This window comes from Vigna umbellata, chromosome 1 (assembly GCF_029865625.1).
Source record: "Vigna umbellata cultivar VRB3 chromosome 1, Vumbellata_1.0, whole genome shotgun sequence".
Lineage (NCBI taxonomy): Eukaryota > Viridiplantae > Streptophyta > Magnoliopsida > Fabales > Fabaceae > Vigna > Vigna umbellata.
The window spans coordinates 49886853-49902343 of NC_142165.1; the positions used below are offsets into that span (position 1 = coordinate 49886853).

At 35.2% G+C, this 15491-nt stretch overlaps 4 pseudogenes; all 4 read right to left on the reverse strand.

Annotated features, from left to right (window-relative positions):
* Window positions 1-223: 223 nt before the first annotated feature.
* On the reverse strand, window positions 224-1691 carry LOC148205631 (fasciclin-like arabinogalactan protein 11 pseudogene; annotated as a pseudogene).
* A 3850-nt stretch (window positions 1692-5541) lies between these two features.
* LOC148205632 (fasciclin-like arabinogalactan protein 11 pseudogene) lies at window positions 5542-6693 on the reverse strand (annotated as a pseudogene).
* Window positions 6694-9003: 2310 nt separating this feature from the next.
* Window positions 9004-9967, reverse strand: LOC124821274 (fasciclin-like arabinogalactan protein 11 pseudogene; annotated as a pseudogene).
* Window positions 9968-12161: 2194 nt separating this feature from the next.
* On the reverse strand, window positions 12162-14250 carry LOC148205633 (fasciclin-like arabinogalactan protein 11 pseudogene; annotated as a pseudogene).
* Between the last annotated feature and the right edge of the window lie 1241 nt (window positions 14251-15491).

Consider the following 15491-nt stretch of genomic DNA (forward strand, 5'->3'; position numbering starts at 1 on the left):
AATATTTATAACTGAAAACACTTTTAGAAATTTTATTATATTAATGGATTAAAATTTAATACTTATATTAGTTTCAAAATTTATACTTATTTAAATAAAAGTATATGTATTATTACTATTATTACTATTTGTTATGTGATATGTGAATACTAGGAATACATTCGTAGATTTTCAAGAAATATATATATCATGGAATAGGAATTTATATGACATTATATAGCATGAAATAGGAATATCTGTGATTTGAATCATTGAACATCTTATGGCATTGCACTGTCAATTCGATTAAGAATAAAATGAAGAAAATACTGTGATAATGTCTTCGGACATCTCTATCGCATCCTCCATCTCCCCCAACTTAAACAAAGCATAACTAACAATAACACAATTTGTCTTCACATCCCTCGAAATCATCTCATTTTATGCAAAGCCAGAAATGGATCAATTACCAGAAGTAAGAAACAACTTACAAAAACAAAAGAAGTAAGAAAAACCCATCATGGCATGCATGCATGCATACATTTTCACCCTACACTATACCCATAAACCAGAACCCCAAGCACCAAAGCATACATATCACTCACAAATGCACAACAAAAAGTTCCAATCCCTCATATCATTCCATCCACACTTACCTCAGATCATAACTCCACTCACCAAACCCACCACTCCAACAACAACAACCTTATTCACCCATTTCATCGAACAACCAGCGGAAACACCCGCGGGCAAAGCCTTCCCGTCGCTGCCATCATCGCTGGCGGTGCTACTATCATCCGCCGCTGTGGAATTTCCTTTATCAGCCTTCGGCAACCCTTTTTTCGCCAACGACGGCGCTGGAGCTGGCGCCTTGCTGGGTAGCACGAGATCGAGAGGGAGAAGCACCTTGTCCACCTGGTATATCGCCAACTTGTTGTCGGAGTAAACGGTTCCGGTGACGGAGGCGTTGACGGCGCCGGTGGCCATGCTGACCTGGCTACCTCCAAAAGTGGTGACGTTGAGTTGCAGCCTCTGGGGGTCGTCACCGGCTTGAGTTTGAACCGGGTTGGTAAGAGTATCGAAGTTTGAGATGGCAATGAAGGAAGAGAGAGTGTGGAACTGCAAAAGCTCCACCTTCTGTCTGTCGGTAAGAGAGTTGAGGAAGCCTGCTTTGAGTTTGGAGAAGGCACTGTCTTCCGGTGCAAAGAGGGTTAACCCTCCCGAGCTTGAAGTTACGAGCTGTGAGTTGAGTTGGTTGATGAGTTGGGTGGTTTTCAAGAGGCGAGTGAGAACGGAGAACCTTTTGGCTTTTCTTAGGATTTGGACTATGTCAATGGTGGGGCCTTTGGGGATGATCGTGGGTGTAGGGGCCCCACTTGGGGTCACCGGGACAAGAGGGACAGTGTTGAATCCCGGTGCCGGTGCTGTTGCCGGAGAGGGCGGCGAGGGCTGGGGTAACGGTGGTGATGGTGTTGAAGGGGGTTGAATTGGTGAGAGTTGGGCTGAAGTGGTGTAAAACAGTGCTAGAAGTAGAATTGTGGTTGGTATAATGAAAGATTGAGATTCTTGCATGATCCTCATTTGTAGGTTGTCTGTTTCTCTTTGGGTGAATGATAGAGTTTTGTTTTTTAGAGTAGTATATAAAGCTTTGGAGTTATTGGGGTGTGAGAGAATGGGAGAAGAGGTTGGGTTTTTATTTTGGAGGAAAGGTGGTGCATCAGAGTGTGATAATGGTGGAATGATGAATGATTGTTTGGTTGAATGTTTAGCTGGAAAGATATACAGAAGAAATCTGGTTGGTTGTGAGGGAAAGGTGGTGCATCAGAGTGTGATGATCACATCATTGGATGCATGGGGACAATGTGTAGATATTGGTTAAGAAGTTCCATCAAGTAGGAGGAACAAAAACCTAATATGGTAGCAATCTAAAGTGGCGTTGTCTCAGGGAGATTCAGGTGAGGGTGGAGTCATCAAGACTTAACCATGCACCTCCTATTCTATCACAGCTCATAAAACATGGTATACTGTCTACCCTCCTCCATGTCTTACATCCACCACTTTTTAAGTTTTTTTTGTCCTTTTTATAACAAAGTTAAGTGTTTATTCATTAAGGATAGAGTAATCATGTATTAACATTTTTTTTTACATTATTTTTACTTAGTATATGTGTTAGTTTTTCATTGAATTTAAAATATGTTATTACAATAATAAATAAATAATAAATCAGTAAAAAAATGATACATGTATTAAAATATTATTAAAAATTATGTTAAAATATTTTCTTAAGAAAATAAAATTATATCATATTATTTGTCTAACTATAAATAAAAGTATGATAATAATATGTTAATACAAACTTTTTTACAATATTTTGTTATTATTTTATCAGTATAATAATAAATAAATAATTAATCAATGAGAAAATAAAAATATTATAAAAAAAATTGTGTCAAAATATTTTTTTATATTAAAATATGCAATAAAAAAACAATGTATCCTTTAGACATTTTCATTAATTTGACTCTCTTTTTTTTTATAATTGAAAGCATATAATAATATGTTAAATGAGTGTATAAATATGAGTATTTTTTTTTTTAAAAGTTAACATATTTTGACCGGTAGAAAATGAAATTTATACTATTTTGTGATCGCTAAAAAGGAAATTTAATGTATCTTGTTAATAGTGAGGAATGAACTTCATAAATTTTTATAGAGATTAAATATTAAAATTATGTTTAGTTTAAATTACTTTAATATAAAGTTATTTATTAATATTTGTCATTAAATACATGTATCAAATACATATGTCTCTCCATTTTATTATATCCCAAAACTTAACACAAATTAAAAGTCAACAAAAGCGACTTATTTTAGAAAATAACAGTTCTAGTAGTTTCCGAGATATAAAATTTCTATATGTTTCTCATCAATTATCTCCTGTGCCATATTTTTTTACTATGAAATTATATAAATATAATTAATATCTCAAATTTTTAATCTAAACACTTGTAGTGAAATGAATTTGTTGAGGATGTGTATAAGGGCACCTTCAATTAATTACTAAAACCTATTTTTAATTCGACGTTGTCCGTATTTATTGATTATTAATATATAAAGTTGTTTTTTTTTCTTAAACACTGGATACTAGGCCTCGAACCTTATAGAAATCTGAATAGGCACAATTTTAATTCTGATAAGCTGTAATTATTATTTATATACTTTTAATATTATTATGTAACATAAAGTAGCTCAGTGTAAGTGAAAACCTTACCTTTTTCACACCTTTTACATTCCTAAAAATGACAATTCAACTAATAGATAAGTAAAGAAGAAAGAAAAAAAGTAACAAATTTTAAATATAAAAGACAAGTTATGCTTAAAAAATATTATAATTCTTAATTGTTCCAATACTATTAATTGATAAAAACATTTTGAAATGCTTGGTATTCTTTGGTGCCCACGACAATAATTTTATGAAACTACTTTTAACTTCAGTTTTTATACAGGTCCACAAATCTTTCATAGATGATTAAAAAAATACTCTTTTTTCACTACAATGACCATAATTTGTGATCTCAAATCAACTAAGACAACTTAAATTAAATTCAATCAGCGATATTTTCTCCTCACAAAATACTGGGAAGACGACGTTTCAAAATATGACATTTGAAGTATTTATATATTACTTTTCTCATATTTATGACTAGAAATCTAGTATAACTGAAGTAATTAATTTCTGTGGATATACAATGTAAAAAGGTCATTGTATAACACCTTTTCTGTTTGTCAAAATTTATAAAACAGAATTTTGAAAAATAACACTGTGATATATATAAAATTTTTATATTTATTTAACACCATCTTTTTTTTATTTTTTATTTTTTCTTAAAAAATGTAAAAATTTATTTCTTTATAATTATTTTATATTTATAATATATATCAAATATAAATATAAAAATGTTTCCTCTTATCATTATTTTAAGGTTTAATAGATTTGGAGGTCTCTATTTGTGCAGATTTACGTTAATTAGGTCCTCCTATTTTGAAAGTGTTCAATTGAGTCTCTATTTATATAAAATTTGACGTCGTTAAATTTTGTGCGTTGTGGCATGCTGAGGTAATGAAATTAAAACATATTAGGATTAAGTTTGGTATTTTGGGGTAAAATTTTGAGTGTGCGAGAAAATTGGGGAAAATAGGGTGTTTCGTGGATTCGTTCTGGTTCGAAATTGGGAGAAAATAGGGTTATAGTAAGAAATTAGTTGTGGATGAAGTTTGGTTTTACGATTTTGGCGTCATCTATCGGTGATTTTTTGGTGGAATCGCCAAATTGTTAGCGGTGAAGCACTGTGGGCAACACCTGAAGTAGAGTCTTCTGAGTTGACTCAAAACCAGCATAGAAACATTGCACTGTGTTGGCGGAGGAGGTCGAGGAGTTGGGATGGGGAGAGGGTGGTGAGTGGCGGAAGTGGAAGATGAAAGAGTGAAGGAGAATTTGAAGGTGGAAGAGATAGAGAAAGAGAATGAGAAAGGTGTTGTGTGGTATTAGGTTATTACAGTGTAAGGAATAGGGTGGTAGTAGAGAGAGGATAGTACCATTGAGACAAATTTACAAACATGTGGCGTACTTGAAGAATTGGTGACCACAACAGCGATGTCCAGACGCCAAAATCACCAAAGGAATTGAATAATCCAGTGCAAAGATAAATCAACCAATTCACTAGTGAGAGATAAATTATCACAGAAGAAAAATTGGCTCCTTTTTTCCACTTCTTTCTCATCAATAAAAACACACTAAAAGTTCATAAACCCAGAAGCCAAAGCCATAAGCAGAAAAACATTGTAAGACTGTAAGGCATGGGAGGTGCACTAGGCGGTTGGATTGGGGGTAGGCATGGATGCAGATGTTGAAGAGGTGGGTGTGGGAGGGTGAGAAGAAGGTTTCCCAGAGAGGGGAGAGGGTGAGGAAGAGGAAGGCGATTCTAGAGGTGGAGGAGAGGTGGGAGGTGGTGTGTGGGGCAACGGCGCGACGGAAGAGGACAAGGGCGCGAGGGCGTCGGCGGAAGAGGGCTACTCAACCATTTTTAGGTTTTCTTTTCTCTATCTGATGAGATTGTGAAATACAGAGAATTTGTTTATGGTTGGATTTAGAATGGTTAAGACATTTATGAGCTTTGAAATCTCTTCATTTAAGAGGACTATATTTATTAAATATAATTTATTTTAAACTTAAAATAAAATAATTCTACATAATGAATTGTTACTATGTCACATGATTAGTAAATGCTACCTTATGTCACAAGACATAAAATCTAACTCATCGACATCAATTAACGATAAGGACATTATTCACTCAATTTTACATGAATAGAAATTAAATTGAACACTTTTAAAATAGGATTACCTAATTAATGCAAATCTCCACGAACGATCTGAGAATGAATTAAACCTTATTCTAATGTACTTACAAATTATATATTTTTATAATAATAAAAAATTTGTTGTGCTACTCATTGACGACAGAGAGGAAGAAGATTTTCCAGCGGTGCACATAACCAAATAAAAAACAAACAGATATTCCTTTCTTCTTTGATAATAAAACGAATTACATATATTTTTCGCTTGATCACAAAACAAAAACAGAACAAGAGTTCCCATAACTCACAAACAACGCTTCTCCTAAGCAATAAACAAGTCAATACAACATAAACACAAGTCCACAGAAGTTGCCTGTTTGTCCTGAAAACACATTAGAAACTTGGAGAAATTGATGTTCTTCAACACGACATTGTAGCTGCTGCTGCAAGCAGACCAATCCCAAAGGACACCAAGGTTGTTCCACGAGTGCTTACAAAACTGGTGGCTCCAGAGCTGTCCTTGGTTGCTTGAGCTTGGTCATCATCTTCTGCTGAAGAGTTTTCCTTATCAGCTTTAGGTGCCTTGGCCACAGCTGGAGCTGGAGCTATAGACTTAGGCTTAGAGAAGTCCAGCGGAATGAGCACCTTGTCCACATGATAGATTGCAAGAGTCTTATCTGCGTACACAATGCCTGTGAGAGTGGCATTCACCTCCCCAGTTGAAATGTTCACACTGTTACCGTATGCTGTCACGTTCAGCTGATACCCTGTGGGACTGTCACTGGCCAGTGTCAGCACAGGGTTGCTCAGAGCGTCAAAGTTTGAGCTTGACACATAAACGGGGAGGACATGATACTGTATCAATGCTTTCTGTTGTCTGTCTCCCAGGGAATTGAAGTACCCTGCTTTGAGTTCTGAGAAGGCACCATCATCTGGTGCAAGGATGGTTAAGCCTCCATTCTTTGAGGTGACAAGCTGTGCGTTCACTTGGTTGATGATTTGGGTGGTTTTCAGCAATCGGATTAGAGTGTTGAATGACTTGGCCTTCCTCAGGATCTTCACGATGTCTTGGCTGCCAGAAGTATCACCTGAAGAGGGTGACTGGGGTAATGCCGGAACTAATGGCTTTGCCGGTGCCGGAGCCGGTGCAGCGGGAGCAGGTTTTGCGGGAGCCTTAGGGGCTGGCGCTGGTGACTGAGCTAATGTGGTGATTGAGAAAATTGGGGCAATTAGAAGAATTGAGAATAAGAGAGTTTGTTTTATCTTCATGTTGGGAATTGAGGGCTGTGATTTCTTTGGTGCTAAATTGCAAATGAATTGGATGGTGCTATTGCAAAGAATGGTTTGATTTGTGGAAGGTAGAACGGGGGAGGGTGATTATATAGATGGAAAGTGAATGAAAATTAGGTACAATGTTGAGTTGTAAAATAACTTACGGTTGTTTTTGTGGGGATATCTGTTCAGCATCTGCTATGAATAATAAGGTGGAATATCAAGGCAGATAAAGTTGATTGAGAATGGATTTAGCTGCTTATGACATTGGCTTTTGCTTGAAATGCAGGGAAAATTGAATGAGAAGTGAGATCTCACTTGGTTGTGGATGATATAGAAGATGCAAACTAGTGCAGAAAAAGGAAGCATCCTCTATTATCATTCGGGTAAGCAGATGTGAAATTAAATCAATCACAATTAAGCAAGCTAGCAGTAGTAACTGTTAAAGCCTCTTTTTTCTATATTTGTTTCAATTAATCATCAAAAAGCCAGGTTGGAATATCTGACAAACGCCTCGCTTCTCCCTGTCGGAACAATTAAACATAACTCAAGTCAATTTATCTTTGCAGTCAGCGAGACAAAAACCAGATCGAAGCCAGGTTCATTAACATGAACTTTGCATTAGGTTTTTATACGTTCTTCCTTCTTAAAAATTCATCAACAGAGCACTGGTTTCTGAGCTTTAAGTACACATGAGTTGATAAAAAACAGATTATTTTGCTTTTAACTAAATATAACAAGGAAAAATGGCCGGTATTCACAGGAAAAATGGCTGGTATTCACATGGTAGATTACTTTAGACTTTAATTTATAAATTAATTATATTTTTTATTAATAATTAAAAATGTATTGTATGTGTACCTGTACAGATAAATCAAGTCACACTAAACTTTGTACTGGCACGTCTAGATAGATCAAGTCACATTAAACGGATTGTCCAGTTAGTATGAAATCAATCAGTGACCATCGTATTGCAGAAGCTTATAAATAGAAAGCGAATATATAGTTATTAGAACTTTTATGACACATTTTATTATAACATTGCTTAACCATTCGAATATTATACTAACTTAAGCTTTAGATTATTTTTAATAAATACACTCCATCGATTGTAGAGCATAATCAACAAGAAAAAGAGTTGAAAAAATGAAAAAATATGTTAAAAGTGAACACTCCATTTCATATACTAAAAACAAAAACTACTTTATATATAAATAATTTTTAATTTATATAATAATTTATAATTTAATTATTATAAAATCTAATATTTTTTATCCCCAAAAATACGGTTGAGATTACCTCTATGTTCAATATTATCTAATTATTATGTAGACAACTTTGTATTTATAGCAAAGTAATTTTTTTCTTTATTGTGATATATAATGGTTATTTGATAGAGTTATTGATTATAATTTAAAACTTGTTATCCTAACACAAATTATGATAATGAGAAACAAATCTCTTATAATGGTAATATAAATACTTACGGGTCGTAAAATTATTATGAATATGATATTAATAATCTGAATGGTGATAGTATTCCTTGAGTAAATATTAAAAGATTTCATTCATTAATTTACATATATAAATTAATACACTATACATTATTGAATTGATTTTAAGGAGGTTTCGAAATGGTTAACATTATCTTGGTATGTCAATATAAAATTCTTAAGAAAAAAATAAATACTTTTAACTTTTTTGGCTTATTAAGTAATATTTTAAAATGACATTTAAGTTTAGATGTGTTAAATGATATAAACAATTTAAATTATATTTTAAAACAGATATAATTCTACATATTAGAATTAAAAAATAAAATTTTAAACAAATTAAAATATATAAAAGAAACTAAAACCGTAAAGTGAATTTATTAATAAAATAATTATGCAAAATCAATCAAAAGACAAATTTGAACTTGTTTAAACAAATTTATCTTTCCATATTTAAAAAGAAAAGGAAGTAAATAAAATAAAATAGCCTTTCATAACTAAAATCAATTATTGTATAAGTTCAAAATAATATTTGCGATAAATTATTTCAAATAATTAAAAAATTAGTTTTTATAAACTTATTTTACATTTATTTATTTATTTATTCTTTTTAAATATTTATAAAAACAGCATTTGAAAACACTCATAATTATCTAAAATAAAATTATTTACGCTTAATATATATATATATAACAAGGTGATTCACATTTATAAAGATAATATAATCATAAGATAGATATAAAAATAAATAAATTCTTGAATATTTACAAAATGAAAAATAAATAAAAAATAGCTTCAAATGAATATAAAAGATTTGTATACGTAAAATATCATTTTATATATATATATATATATATATATATATATATATATATATATATATATTTTGATGCCAGATTTTCCTTTTATCCTTACAAAACAATGAAGGAAATAATATTGACATTAAAACGAGATTGTAGCAGTTGCTGCGAGCAGAGCAACCCCAAGGGACACCATGGTTGTACCATGAATGATGGCTCCAGAGCTGTCCTTGGTTGCTTGAGCTTGGTCATCATCTTCTGCTGAAGAGTTTTCCTTATCAGCTTTAGGTGCCTTGGCCACAGCTGGAGCTGGAGCTATAGACTTAGGCTTAGAGAAGTCCAGCGGAATGAGAACCTTGTCCACATGATAGATTGCAAGAGTCTTATCTGCGTACACAATGCCTGTGAGAGTGGCATTCACCTCCCCAGTTGAAATGTTCACACTGTTACCGTATGCTGTCACGTTCAGCTGATACCCTGTGGGACTGTCACTGGCCAGTGTCAACACAGGATTACTCAGAGCGTCAAAGTTTGAGCTTGACACATAAACGGGAAGGACATGATACTGTATCAATGCTTTCTGTTGTCTGTCTCCCAGGGAGTTGAAGTACCCTGCTTTGAGTTCTGAGAAGGCACCATCATCTGGTGCAAGGATGGTTAAGCCTCCATTCTTTGAGGTGACAAGCTGTGCGTTCACTTGGTTGATGATTTGGGTGGTTTTCAGCAACCGGATTAGTGTGTTGAATGACTTGGCCTTCCTCAGGATCTTCACGATGTCTTGGCTGCCAGAAGAGTCAGCACCTGAAGAGGGTGACTGGGGTAATGCCGGGACTAACGGCTTTGCAGGGGCGGGAGCTGGTGTAGCAGGCGCAGGTTTTGAAGTTGCAGGTTTCGCTGGGGCTTTAGGGGCTGCAGCTGGTGACTGAGCTAAATTGGTGATAGAGAAAAAGGGGGAAAGTAGTAGGAGTGAGAAGAAGAGTGTTTGCTTCATCTTTTGTTGGTAATTGTAGGGTGTAGGGTGTAGATTGATTTGCTGCTAAATTGCAGATGAATTGGGAATTTTTATTGCAAAGAATGTTTTGATGTGCGAAGGGTGAAATGGAGGAGGGTGTTTATATAGATGCCAAGTGAAAGACAATTTGTGGGTGTAAATTATTTTATGGTTGATATCTTTTCTCCATCTGTTAGGAAATTAAGGTGGTATATCAAGGCAGATAAAGTTGATTGAGAAGTGATTTGGCTACTGTATTGCTTGGCCTTTCCCTTGGAAATGGAGGGAAAACTGAATTTAAAGTGAGATCTCAGTTGGTTGTGAGCTGATGAAAGATGAAGACTTGCGCAGGAAAATTAAGTACCCTCTGTTATCATTCAGGTAAACAGATGTTATATCAAATCAGTCACAATTAAGCAAGCTGCAGTAACTTTGAAAGCCTTTAACTATCGTTTGTTTCAATCAATCATCAAAATCCAGGTTGAAAAAGTAAGAAATCAGATCAAAGCCAGGCTCATTAGCCACAACATTCTATTATGGATTACATACTTTCTTCCATCTTCACTTTTCCTGGACACAAATGGTTTCTGAGCTTCAAGGGAACATAAAAGACAGGATTATTATACTTTCAGTTAAATAGTACAGGGTAGAAAACGATGTTATTGTTTTGAGGAAGATCTGGGGATTGGGGCTTGAACGAGGCATTGTTTTCTATTTGTTATCTTAAATTTCTTTACTAATCTTTATTATCTAGGAATCTTTGTACAAACAAGCTAAGTTATCCTTAGAGTAAGACTCACAAGAAATAATTAGTTGCAGTGTTTGATTTGGTTGATCAACACATCAGCAGAGCCCGATAACAAGACTATTTTGCAACCTTTATGGTGAACTCCAAAAGGGATTCCTACCCTATCCAAGTTAAGTCCAGCATATAGATCATTTAAAATGATGAGGATCCTCTTCTCTTTCCTTATCCTATCACACAGAAGTTTAGCTCTTCCAACCACAGTCTCCTCACCAAATTGCAAACCTAACATCTTACCAAGCTCTCCTTGAATCTTCTTCAGGTCTGGCTTTTTTGTGACACTTGCGATCACAGTTACATCAAACAAGTTATCTCTCTTCACTCTTCTGGACATTTTCTCAATCAAGTTGTTTGTACGCAAAGTGCTTGATCCATACACCCCAACCATGTCAATGTTTGGATTTTCTAGGGCCTCCATTGCCTCTTCCAGAGCCATGTTTACCAATCCGGAGACCTCTGTACAATTGCAAATTATTGCCTTTTGATGTAAGAAAGAATCAAAATGTACAATCGACATATTGCTCTCGCTGAGTTCCTTTTTTTGGGATTCCAATCTGTGCTTGTCACCGAAATGACATGCTTGTCTCCCAAATATTTTAGCAGTTGCAAGAGCAGCCCCCATTGAAAAATATGACTTGATTTGGTGTGGTGTGAAGGACCAACTTTCGTAAAAGTTGAGTTTGTGAAGGGTTTGAATATATAAAGGAAAAAAGGAATAGCAGAAGTGATATACTCCAATGACCGAAAAAAGGATATGCGAGAGTTGTATATATGGTGCAAAGATCCATTTATTGTAACAAGCTTCATTTGCGATGTATATTATAACCGCGTGATAAGACTTCCCAAGATGCACCAAATATTACGTTAAAACCGCGTTATAATCCTCAGTGTTTTTGTTTTAAATTCAACAATACCGATCAAGAAGGCAATTTCTTCTACTCGTTTCCTTTCTCTTTTCTATATTCCTTTTCATGCTCACTACTTTCCTTTCTATTTCTATGGTATTTCAATACGCTAAAATTTTCTTAATCATAGCAGGAGTCGTGCGTATATTTCATATGAGTATTCATTTGGTTGACTTTCGACTCACTAACAAAAGGTTTACCATCTTTCTTATAGTTTTATAAACTTTAAACTTAATTCAATTTTATAAAATTACTTCTAAATATATTTAAAATAGTAAAACAATTTCAACTGATTTACGTTTCCAATTTAAAATAGTGTTTTTAATTTTCTAACACTAACTTATTTTTAAATAAACCACTTTTATTAAATAAATACTCATTTGCCAATTTTAATTAAAAAAACAATGATAATTATATTTTTTTTTCTAATTTTTTTCTTCACCTCTTTTTTGAAAATTAGAAAATAAAAAAGAATAACAAAATCCAGTTGAGAATTTTCGGTAACCAAATTCAAGCTTTTTCAGCCCCGCTCAATCACTGCTCCACATTGTTACCGGACAACAATTTTCGGTGGGAAAACATCCCAAAAAATGCAAAATGGAGGTTGAAATTCGATCACTAAAGAGCCAAATTTCAACCAACAACAATTCTCCTCTACGAGCTCACCAGCAACAAAGTAACACAAAACCTTGCCTCGTTCCCGGAGAGTGGGTCCCGGGGAGCAGCGAAAAATACCTCCGGCGCAAAGAAAGGCATGTGCAAGTTTGTTTGCGAGAGCCAAGTTCTTGTCATAAAGACTAAGGTGGTATACTTTGAAAATTAATTTTGCAATGGGCCTCTTAATTGGGAAAGGGGTTTATTTGGAGAGAAAAATTGCGAAATTGTGACTTTCGATTTATAGCTTTAATAAATTTCAATTTATACCAATGGATTGTTTAAAGTGAATGTTGGTGGCAATTCTCTTTGAAATATACTCTTTTGTGTTAGACAAAAAACATAGAAGAAACATGGAAATGGGTGTTCTTCATCACGACATTGTAGCAGCTGCTGCAAGTAGAGCAACTCCAAAGGACACCAAGGTTGTCCCATGAATGATCGCATCAGAGCTGTCCTTGGCTGCTTGAGCCTGGTCATCATCTTCCGCTGAAGAGTTGTCCTTATCAGCTTTAGGTGCCTTGGCCACAGCTGGTGATGGAGCTATAGTCTTAGGCTTAGAGAAGTCCAAAGGAATGAGCACCTTGTCCACATGATAGATTGCAAGAGTCTTATCTGTGTACACAATACCTGTGAGAGTGGCATTCACCTCCCCGGTTGAAATGTTCACACTGTTACCATATGCTGTCACGTTCAGCTGATACCCTGTGGGACTGTCACTGGCCAGTGTCAGCACGGGGTTGCTCAGAGCGTCAAAGTTTGAGCTTGACACATAAACGGGGAGGACATGATACTGTATCAATGCTTTCTGTTGTCTGTCTCCCAGGGAATTGAAGTACCCTGCTTTGAGTTCTGAGAAGGCACCATCATCTGGTGCAAGGATGGTTAAGCCTCCGTTCTTTGAGGTGACAAGCTGTGCGTTCACTTGGTTGATGATTTGGGTGGTTTTCAGCAACCGGATTAGTGTGTTGAATGACTTGGCCTTTCTCAGGATCTTCACGATGTCTTGGCTGCCAGAAGAGTCCGCACCTGAAGAGGGCGACTGGGGCAATGCTGGGACTAATGGCTTTGCGGGTGCCGGAGCCTGTGCAGCTGGAACAGGTTTTGCTGGAGATTTAGGGGCTGCAGCTGGTGACTGAGCTAAAGCGGTTATTGAGAAAATGGGGGCAATTAGAAGGATTGAGAATAAGAGCGTTTGCTTTATCTTCATGTTGGAAATTGAAGGATGTGATTGCTTTGCTGCTGAAGTTGTAATGGCAGGCAAAGAATGTTTTGATGTGTGGAAGGAAGAAAGCGGGAGAGTGCTTATATAGAGGTCAAGTGAATGACAGTTAGATAGAAGGTGTAGTTGTAAAATAATTTATGGTTGTATTGTTTGAGGGATATCTTTTGTTCATCTGTTAGGAAGATTAAGGGGGTATATCAAGAGAGATAAAGGTGACTGAGAAGTGGATTTGGGTGGTGAATGAGCTTTTGCTTGGAGGTGCAGGGAAAATTGAATGAGAAGTGAGATCTGAATTGGGTGTGTGCCGATAACGTATGCACACTATAGTGCAGAAAAAGGAAACACTCCCTCTTATCTTATCATATTGGTAAGCTGATATGACATCAAATCAATCACAATTAAGCAAGCAGTAGGAACTGATATAACCATTTTTACCATTTCCTACGAGTAATAATCCAAAAGCCAATTTGGGAAATAAAATAAATGCCTCACTTCCCATCTCGAACAAATAAACACAACATAAGTGGTTGCTTCCAGTGCCGTGTTTACCAAGAATGCTAGAAGTAAAGCGGAGGTTATAGTGAAGCAAATTAAAGTCCGAAACTAATATATAGCAGAAGCTGATGTACCCAAATGGCCACACCCAGCTTATGAAGTGAGTATTGAGCATACTTGTTTTTATATTTAACATTTTAAGATATAATATATACGTATCATCACCATCATACTTTATTGCTTGAGAAAAACAATTAAGATTCAGACAGGAGAGTGCTCAAGATAATTAAGATGCAAAAATCAGATTGTATAAGCTCCCCTCTGAAGTTGGGAGTTTAACTCTTGGTCTGTTTTCACTGTATTGTTGAAGTGGAAGTCAACGAGTGAATTTTCACGAAATGTTTTGGTTTCCATATGATAATTTAAAAAGAAAGGTCTCCAAAGGATTCTTCTAACTTCAAAACTTAAAACATGAGAAAGAAAGTGAATGAAAATCACTTCAAAAATAATTTCAATAAAAAAAATAACTAGATTTTTTAGTTGAAAGGCCTGATAAAAACTTTCTCAAATATTTGATACACAATATAAACAAGAGTGTTGCTCCATGTACATCACATCATCCTTCAACTCCTATTTTACAATTTTTTCCTTCATTTATTAAAGTTTAATGATTATTTAACGATGTTCCAACGTCTAATTACCCCAAACCCCCTTATTTTTATAAATCCTACATGCACCCCTTTTTCTATTCCATCACTTTCTTTACTGTTGTGGCATTTTCTTCACTTTTTTTTGTTTCGCTTATTTGAGCTTACCTTATGAAAGTGATGATACATTGGTGGTGATTTTGATCAACTTTGGTGGTAGCTGTGTTGTGTGTGGTGTGGTTCTTGGAACAGAAAGGCCGTGAAAGAGATTTGTGCATTCGAAAGGCATTGAGGTTAGTATATAATATGCCTATACGTCCTTACTGGCATTGCAACTGAGGTTAAAGATGCACCGGCGTTAAGACGCTGATTATGCATTGCCGCACCTCGAACTTCGGCAACCCTCAACCGAACTTCGAAGTGCGGTTGAGGGTGAGCGTGTCGCACTACCAACTTCGCTTAATACTTTTATCATGTTTTTATGTGTTTGTATTATGTTTGTTTAATACGTTATATGTTTATGTTGGTGATATATTATGCTGTTTTTTATACTATGTTTGATATATTATGTTTCTGGAGATCGGGGCATCGGGGCATGGCTCAAGAATCACCTACTTGAAGAAACCAATTACATTAGAATGAAACCACAAAGTGGATAGTACATAACTGAGAGAAAAAGTCACGTTTGAAAGACAGATTATTGAGAATGGTGATTCAAATATTCTTGAAAAATTCCCAGCAACATTAATATTTGCACCCATCACATTCTTGAAAGTAATGCTACCAATAACTGGAAGTGCACTTATGTTAATGGAAATCGGAGTATCTATCATGCTCTATATAAGAAATGAAGATACTTTTCATAGTA